This window comes from Phodopus roborovskii, unplaced genomic scaffold, assembly GCF_943737965.1.
Source record: "Phodopus roborovskii unplaced genomic scaffold, PHOROB, whole genome shotgun sequence".
Classification (NCBI taxonomy): domain Eukaryota; kingdom Metazoa; phylum Chordata; class Mammalia; order Rodentia; family Cricetidae; genus Phodopus; species Phodopus roborovskii.
Genome location: NW_026126407.1, coordinates 90,278 through 100,193, shown reverse-complemented (window position 1 = coordinate 100,193; position 9,916 = coordinate 90,278). Strand labels below are relative to the sequence as shown.

The 9,916-nt window shown below is 43.4% G+C and overlaps 1 non-coding gene across 1 annotated transcript; it reads right to left on the bottom strand.

Annotated features, from left to right (window-relative positions):
• Positions 1–2,429: 2,429 nt before the first annotated feature.
• On the bottom strand, positions 2,430–2,502 carry Trnak-cuu (transfer RNA lysine (anticodon CUU)). Its single transcript has one exon. It is a non-coding gene; the product is annotated as a tRNA-Lys (tRNA).
• Between the last annotated feature and the right edge of the window lie 7,414 nt (positions 2,503–9,916).

The window sequence follows — 9,916 nt, the reverse complement described above, 5'->3', positions numbered from 1 at the left end:
CATTGCTAGACCCAGCGATTCAATACCATTACCAGCATTATTCTGTGTCTGTGTATTTTTTTCTTCCTCTTAGAGCCACATGTGGTCTCTGCATTCCTCTGAGTTGACCTCATTTTGTGGTGAGCTCTCTGCATGTGCTAGAAAAAGCAGAACCTAGCAGTTTGGGATGTACTTAGTTGTTATAGTTCATTGTGGAAAAGAAGCAAAAGGACCAGTAAGTAGCCTAGCAGATCCCCATGGATGACTAATGTGCCTAGTTTAGGTCCTGTTTCATACATGTACCAATCATATCCTAAGGATGTTCATTGCTGCACATGTGTGGAAATGAGAAGGAGCTTCACCTCTATCCACCTGACTCAGACTGATTATGGTTAATGAGGAATATGTCTCAGCAAATAAAAAAGAACTCATATTCTGTGTATTATTCTTAGCCATGCAAGAGCAGTGTACTGTGGAGATCTGTCTCTCTGTTAATGTGAACTTCCTGGGATGATTATAAATGCTACACTGGGGCTGGAGAGATGGTTAAGAGAGCACTGGCTGCTCTTCCAGAGGACCAAGGTTCTATTCCCAGCACCCATGTGGTATTTCACAGCCTCAGCAGATCTGGTGCCTCTTTGGATACTGCATAGATGCAGTGTATAGACTTACACATAGTCAAAGTATAAAATGATAATTAAAACAAACAAACACAGAAAGCTATTGTCACATATCATCTCTCTATTATGTCTCAGTTCTACCCACTTGATGAAGGGTCAGCAGTTCTGAAGCCAGATGTAGTGTCATATCTGAGGCCATTCTGAGCTACATAACAAGTCCCTGCCTAAAACAAACAAACAAACAACACTTCTGGCATTAGCACTGGATAGAAAGTAACAATCAGGTTTTTTTTTTTTTGTCCTCAATAAAATAATTAAATTATTTTGGTGCAATAAATATAATCATCCAATATCCCTGGGACATCAACTGGAAGGGGGGGGGCAGAGCTACAGAGACAAAGATATTGTTTGATTGATGATAGATTATTGGAATGTTGTACTGTCAAGATGTGGGTACAGTTGTTCTCTGTAGCAATGAGCCTCACATAGACTCCTGACCTGGGTTTGTTTTCTAATAGTGCTTATTAGATACCTTATTCTGGCAGGATAAAGCTGACTGTCAACACGGGGGTGCAGTCTTTTTGAAAATGTACACTAATTAGCACTAAATGGTGTGCTTGCCCTCTGCCCAGTTGTTCCCTTTTATCCTCTTCCCACACTTAGGGGTGAGTGGGTACAGTAAGCTACTCACAGGGAACATTTCTCAGATGTAGGCTCACAGCCTAACCCATGTTCATTCTCAAGAGGTTATTGTCTACCTGGGGCTGGTTGGACAAATCACATCTTTTGAGGAGTTAAAGAGAATGCGTTCCTTAGTGTGAACTTCCTGCCAGCAGTCCAAGAAGAGCCAAGGAAAGCCAATGGACTTCCAGAGGAAAGGGTTTCCCCGGAACGTAGTTTTTGCTGCCTCTCATTGGATGACTCATCTTCATTTGAGTCTGTTAAGAAGTGCTGTGGGAGGGGCCTGGAGAGATGACTCAGTCCATAAAGCCTCAGGACCTGAATTTGATCACTAGGGTCCACTTACAAACCTGGGTGTGGTGACCAATATTTGTGATAGTACTCCTTCCCGGAAGAGCAAATGGATCCCCAGGACTTGCTGTACAGCCAGGCTTAGTTGGCCCTTCATAAGTTCTGGGATTAAAGGCATGCAGCCACCACTACCTGGCAACAAAAACTCTTAACTTCAGGGCCATCTCTTCAGCCACACCCACCTCACCCACACACATACCAAAAAAAAAAAAAAAAAAAAAAAAAAAAAAATCAGGGGTGTGTGGCTCTTGAGGGGAAATGACACTGAAGTCAGTTCTTTGACTTCCATGTGTGTGAAATAAACACAAAGGCACAATCACCCACACACGTGCACCCCCACTTCAAATGAAAACAAAAACCAGCTCATGGCCTGCAGAGTTGGCTCAGCCATTAAGAACACTGCCTGTTCTTCCAGAGGACCAGTGATGGGAGATGTCATTCTGTAAATATGTTTCTCTTATTGGTTAAAGAATAAAGCACTGCTGGCCAATAATAAAGCAAGATAGGTAGGGCTAGGAGACAAGGAGAATTCAGGGAGAGGTAGGTAGGAGGAGATTCAACATGTAGGACCGAGAGAGAACTCTGGACCCTCTCTCCGGTAAGATAAGACCACATGGAAATACTCAGATTAATAGAAATGGGTTAATATTTAAGACAGAGATATCCAACAAGTAATGCTAGTAACAGGCCAACAGCTTTATATCTAATATAGCTTCTCTGTGTGTTATTTGGGGCTGAGGAGGCTGTTATTTGGAGCTGAGGACCAGGCCATCAGGAAAACTTCTTGTAACAAAATGGCACTCAACATGGGGCTTGAACCCATGACCCTGAGATTAAGAATCTCATGCTTTACCAACTAAGCTAGCTGGGTCTCTTCCCCAGACCTAGTTCTCCCAGGTAATGTCCACCCCTGTCCCCACCTCCAATGGGCATGGTCAGTGCCACAGCCTTGGACAAGGTAAATATCTCACAGCAGACTAGGATGTATATTCCAGCACCCACAGGGCAAATCACAATTGACTCTAATTTCAGTTCCAGGGATCTGAGGCACATGCATCCATGTCAACAAAACATACATACTAAACACAAACACTACAAATAAAGGATTTGTATGTGTGTGTGTGTGTGTGTGTGTGTGTGTGTGTGTGTGTGTGTATATATATATATACATATATATATATATATAGTGTGTGTGTGTGTGTGTGTGTGTGTAAATGTCAAGGCACACATATGAAGGCCCAAGGACAGCTTTGTGGAGTCATTTGCTTCCTTCTAAACTTTCATGTGAGCTTTGGTCATCAGGCTGAGTGCCTTTATCCCTGGGTCATCTTGCTGAACTGCTGTGACATCTTCATACCTGTATGAATTGTGCTTTAACTGTATCCATCCCCACTTTTCTTTCTTTTATTGCTTCTTCCTCTTCCTCCTCCTGCTCCTTTCCCCTGATTCAGATGGACTGATTTATATGGACCTTAAAAGCACTAAACAAAGCATCTCCTCAGAGCACTGTGATACACTTTGCTCATCCATCAACGTGAAGACCTTCTGTAGTTGAGCACTGTGCCAGCAAGGATGGTTCCTGATGTAACCTTCCTTTTGGAGTAGTATGTGACATACACACACACACACTCACACACACATACACACACACTCATACACACTCACACACTCATACAACACTCACACACCCATACACACTCATACATACACACACAATCACACACTCATACACACACTCTCACACACACTCTCACACACTCATGCAACACACTCACACTCATACACCCACACACACTCATACACACACACTCATACACACACTCACACACACATTCACACACATTTAAGATGAATAAATGTCATCTGGAGCAGTTTTACTTATTTTTAAAGGTTATGTGATGTGGAGGTACAGTATGTACACATGAATATGGGTGCCAAGAAGACCTGAGGTCTCACATCCCCTGGTGCTGACCCAGCTAAGGGTGAGAACTGAACTGGGGTCCCCTGGAAGAGCAGTGTGCCCTCTACTGCTGAACCATCTCTCCAGCCCTCAGGAGCAGTTTGATTGGACTAGAATGCAGAGTTCCCACAAATCTTTTGTCCCCACACAAGGTTGTCTGCTGCACAGTAGCACCTTTGTTACAACTGATGAATCTACACTGGCATAGCATTCTGCACTGGCATAGCATAATCTTCTTAAAGTCCACAGTCTATGTTAGGATTCAGGCTAGGTCATGTGGCCTGAGGATCTTGACAAACACTGCTGTTGCAGTGCACACAGAACAGTTTCGCAGTGCCCTAAAATCCCTCTGAGCACTGTGACAGCAAGGCAGTGTCTTGGTCTTCAGTAGCTGTGGCACACATAGGAAGTATGCTGGTTAAGCAGCTGGTTTCCTTGTTAGGAGAATCGAAAGTTTCTCAGGCTGTTATAGGGCCTACGTTCTGTTTTGTTTGACAGCATTGGAGCAAAAGAAAGCATGTGTGCAGAAAGTGACTGGAAGGGCAAGTAAGGGACAGGGACAGTGCATTCTCCAGCTGACTCCTTACCAGGGACTCCCCTGATGCTGATTCAAATCCATCACTACCTTGGAAGCATTTTGTCTTCCAGGTTCTAAACTAAAACCTCGGTCTCCTTTAATCCAATCATATCTTAATGTGAATTGGCTTTACAAGCTTCTTCTTTTTTTAAACGTGTACTTCAGGGCTGAGTGATTTCTACCTAAGTGCATGTTCATAATATATATATATATTAATTTTTTGAGATCTTACTTTGAGGTCAGGGAGGGCATCTGATCTCATGCAATTGGGGCTACAGAGGTTTGTGAATGGCCATGTGGGTGCTGGGAATTGAACCCAGGTCCTCTGGAAGAGCAGCCAGTGCTCTTAACTGCTGAACCATTTCTCCAGCCTCAATCATTTTTTTTTTAAAATTTAGCATGAACATCTTATAAATTGCCAAAAGTTCTTCAACTTTACACATGCTTACTAAGATAGCCCAGAACCCACAGAACTTAGACTCCCATGGCACTCCAAGAAAACAGAGTCTGATTTTTTTTTTTCTTACTGGAAAAGTTATAACACAGATGCTTGAAGCATCTTTCTATATAAGAAGGAAGAAGAAGAAGGAGGAGGAGGAGGAGGAGAAGAAGAAGGTTGTAAGAAGTGGTTTCATTAAGACCTTTTACATTTGTTTGTTTTATGTTGTCATCTAAGTGTGTGTGTATCTATGCATGCATGCATATGTAATGGTGTGCAATGGAAGGGTCAGAGGACAACTTTGTAGGAGTCAGTTCTACCATATAGGCCCTGAGTAATGAACAGAGGTTGGCAGCCTTGGCAATGAGAGCCTTTATATGATGAACTATTTTGCTGACCCCAATCTGCTTTTCTAGTTAAGAACTATGGTATGTCACCTTCCATTCCAAGGCCAGAAGCTGCTAGGGAGGCCTTTCTCCCACTGTGCTGCCTACCTCGTACTGATAACATCCTTCTGATTATCGTAGGCAGCCAGGAAGAACTATCTATCTATCTATCTATCTATCTATCTATCTATCTATCTATCGATTCATTTATTCATTTATTTATGCTACATTCTTTTTTTAAATGCTTTTTTATTAATTATTTTTTTCATTTATTTTACATCCCAACTGCAGCTTTCCCACCCTCCTCCCATAATTTCCTCCCACCTCTCCTCCGTCCCCCCTCTCCAATCCATCCCTTCTCCACCTCTGTTCAGAAAGGGGCAGGCCTCCCAATGTAGTGGCATCTCCCCTTGACAGTGAACTTGTAGTAGTGCCACACCCTTTGGGCATGGCTTCAGGTGCAGATGTAACTCCTTTAAGGTAGAGGAGCTGCAGGTGCCTGCTCTCTTGGGTAGACAAGTAGAGAAGGAGCAGGAAGGCCACAGTGGTTATTTACTCTTATCTGTGTAAGTTGTTTCCCCAATAAAACACCTATTTATCTTTCACCTTGGGTCTGGTGAATTCATTTAAACCCCGCCTTTATCCCACGGGTGCCAACAAAGCATGGCATATCAAGTTGAGGTAGGATTAAGCTCCTCTCCTTGTATTAAGTCTGGACAAAGCAATCCAGCATTAGGAACAGGTTCCCCAAAGCCAGCCAAAGCCTTAGGGATAGATGCCGCTACCTTGTTAGGAGTCCCACAAGTATGAAAAGCCACACAACCATCACACATATGCAGAGGGCCTAGACTTGTCCTATGCAGGCTCCCTAGCCTTTGGTCCATAGTTTGTAAGCCCCCACGAACAGGCCAGTTACTTCTGTAGGTTCTCTTGTGCTGACCCTGACCTCCCCACCCCACCCTGCAGGATTATATAACCCTTCCTCCTTTTCCTTAATAAGATTCCCTGGGCTTCCATCAGTTACTGGATGAAGGCTCCCTAATGACAACTGGGGTAGTTACCAATCTGATTACAGGAGATGGCTAGTTCAGGCAACCTACCCACTATTGCTAGGAGTCTTAGCCGGGGCCATCCCTGTAGATTTTTTGGAGTTTCCCTTGCCTCAGTTTTTGTCCTGATCCTAAAATGCTCCTTCCCCCATCAAGTCATCTCTTTCTTTGCTCTCCCCATCCATCCACCTCTCAACCAGATCCCCCATGTCCCCAATACATCCCCACTGCAGGTTCCCCTCCCTCCACTCCCCCTAGTACCCTTCATTCCTCCCAGTTCACCCCCACCTCTCTCTCCCCCAGATCCATTACTCCATTTCCCTTCAGAAAAGAGCAGGCCTCCTAGGGATATCCAATGAACACAGTATAGCAAGATACAATAAGACAAGGCACAAACCCTCATTTAAAAAAAAAAAAAAAAAAAAAAAAAAAAAGGCTGGGTGAGACAATACAATACAGTAGGAGGAAAAGGGTCCCAAGAGCAGACGAAAGAGTCAGAGATCTGCCTGCCATTCCCATGTTAGGAGTCCCATAAAAACACCAGCTGCAGCACACACGTAGAGGACTTAGCAAAGACCATGCAGGCTCTGTGGTTGCCATTTCAGTCTCTGTGAGCCCCTATGGGCCCTGCTTCGTTGATGTCTGTGGGCTGTGTTCTCCTGGTGTCCTCAACTCCTTGGGCTCCTACAGCTTTTCTTCCCCCTTTTCCGAAGTGAGCTGCAAGGGGAGGGACCCAATTGAGATCTCCAATTTGGGCTCACTCTGCCTAATGTTTGACTGTGATGACCTTTGTTAATTCACAGCCTCTGCCTGGTGCATCTCCAGTCTTAATTCCCTTCTAGAAAACACCATATGCTTTCCAGTTTTTGGGATGTGGACACCTTGGGAAAGCCTCTTCTCTCAGTGGCAACATTCATTCTCAATAGATAAAAGATCCTCTGCTATAGATTTTGGAGACAAAGCCTGAGCCCTGGCACCCCTCAATAAGCTGAGCGTAGTCACCTGTCCTTAACACAACAATTACATAAGTAATAGTAGTAAGCAGAGAAATGTGCTCATTGTGGAACACACTGGGAAGAGGAACAAATAGAGAAGCCCAGTGAGTGACCCACAAGTCCTTCTAGGCCCCTACATGAAACTTAGGTTTAAACAGAGGCAAAGGGTGTACATGGTTGAGGGGTACTGGCCAGGGTGTGGAATTGACCAGTCCTGCAAGATGTTCTGACAGGTTGTCAGAAGGATGTGAAATCTCTTCCTGAGAGTTAATTCCTCCTCGGGCTGCCACCAGCCTTTCTGCTGTGAAATTCCCCAGGCAATTTCAGAGGCCTTAGGGTCTGACAACCCAAAGGACAGGCACTCTCTAGAATCTTTTTCCTCCTGCTGGATGATTACAATCTAAGGGGAGAGCAGGAAGAAAAATCCCAAGCCACTTCCATTTTCTTATATCCTCAAGAGCAAATCAAGTATCAGAAGGGGCTAAGCCCCCTCTGGAAGGCATCTACCCACTGGGATAGGAAAATCTCAGAACACTCTTGGACCTTAGTGTAGGTGCTCTGAGGGTCAGAAAGCAGGATTAATTCTCCAGTCCACTAATTATGCTACGTATTGTTCATTTAAACAAATGTTAATAAATGTCAAAATCCTCCTTTTTGAATTTTCTAAAAAATGTTATTTATTTATTACATATGCAGAAGAAGTCACTAGATCTCATTATAGATGGTGTGAGCCACCATGTGGTGCTGGTACTTGAACTCAGGACCTCTGGAAGAGCTGCTAGTACTCTTAACCTCTGAACCATTTCTCCAGCCCCTGGTTTTGATAAGGTTTTATTCTACTTTGTCAGATAGAAAATATTGTAAGGAGCATCATAAAAATCTCTATGAAGCTTACTTTTAACTTTTCAGGAAAGATAAAGAGGCCTGGAGAGGTAGCTCGGATCTGAGTTCCAACCCTTGAAGCCATCACTCAGATCCCTGGGGCTTGCTGGCTAGCCATTTTAACCTACTTGGTGAGTTCCTGGCCAGTGTAAGAGTCTGTCTCCTTGCTACAAGCCATAAGATCATACAATAATCACCACGCGATAACTCGGATGAATTAAGGGTTCTTCTGATGGTTAAACCAATACAAAAGCTGTACTTGGCATTATAATCTTGTGAATGAGTTGGCTGTTTCTTGATGTAGATTCTTCTTATAGCTTATTCCTTTCTGCAACCAATTTGGTATTTACTTCCCACAGTTTAGCACTATCTGACCATTTACTGGGAACAATTTCTCCCCTGCATTTGGAGTTTTCTGATTACACTCCCTAGCTATGTGTAAAACCTGTTCTCCATTAACAGGTGTTAGTTAACTGATTACATTCCTTAGCTATGTATGAGACCTGTTTCTCACTATCAGGTCCTTGTTCCTCTCTCCATTGCAATAGCAGAGATCTGCCTTCCCACAATTATCCTTATTGATAGGCATTTGGTCAGTGTTTAGGGTCCAGGCAAACAATCCCATCTAAGACATTCCCAGATATCCAAGGACATAGAAGTTCTTACTACACGCCCAAAGCTGTTGGTTCATAGCTGCCTAGATGGATAGAAAAAATAAGCATGCCCTGGTTTTGTTTACCTCATTGACAGAGGAGTGATAAGCTAAACTAACCCTGCTCTAAAATATTCTAAAATATTCTAAAACTTCTTGTTTTATTAACCCAAGATTTTAGCTCAGAGATTTACTGCTCCCTCCTGTTTCCCTTGAGAAAATAAAGACAAAGGTAATCAGCCCATTTGCTCATCCTCAGAAAAATAAACTTTCCTGAAGGCTTGTTCTGTCACTGAGGCCAGAGCACTGGAAGGTACCAGGTTTTGTTTCTTGTGCAAATTAAACTTAGACCTTCTCTTTGACCTACAGTCCTAAGCAATTGATACTAAAAGTTTCTCCTAGTAGTTTTAGTTTATTGCTCTGTGTGTAAATCTTATCTGCCTTGCTGAAGTTGAGAAACTCAAGCCTCACAATGTATTATAAAAAGAATTACTGTTGCAAACGTATACATACCTGTACCCCCAAGAACTGGGGAGAAACAAGAAAACAGAGAAACAGAGAAAAAAGAAACAGAAGAAACACACACACACACACACACACACACACACACACACACACACACGCTGAGAGAGAGAATAAAGGAGCATGCAGTGCAGAGAAGCAGTTCTGTGTGAGTCAATTCCTTTTTCCCTTAGATTTTAGTTCCTTTGATTATTTGTAGTTCCCTTTTTTGAACCCTAATTGAGCACTCGAGAAGCCAAACTCTTCTCAGAACACAAGGAAGAATGACAGATGAGGTATCCTTTGGCCTCCATGTATAAACACATACATGTGCATGCAGTCTGTACACACATGAACACTCACACTTAAGGAAAGTGGAAAATGTATTTTTGCTGAAAAGGGAATGTTATAAACCAGTTATCCGGATTTCAAAAAGAAAATATAAAATAATTGATCAAGCTCTATGCTCCTGGCTGCTATGAAAGGGTGTTGTCACCGTCGTCATTGAGCCCTTCACTCCACAAAAGCCTCATCAGTCACATGATGCCTCAGAATCCTGACATCAATCTTTTTGTTGCACCCTAGAGTTTTTCATGGACCGGGACTGACTAACTGCAGCCTCCAGCTGTGTCATACAGACTGGGAAAGGAGGAAAAGTCCTGGCAGCGGAGTCCCTTACTAATAGAGGGATTATCAATGACTTTAAGTCTCTTTAACAACCCCCCCCCCCTTCTTTAGCTTGCTTCTTTAGTCTACTGGGGAGAGAAGTGGGGGGAGGGGGAGACTTCCCTCAGCTCCGGGTCTTCAAGGACTGTCCCTGTCTGAGTTGTTAAGAAGAGAAACA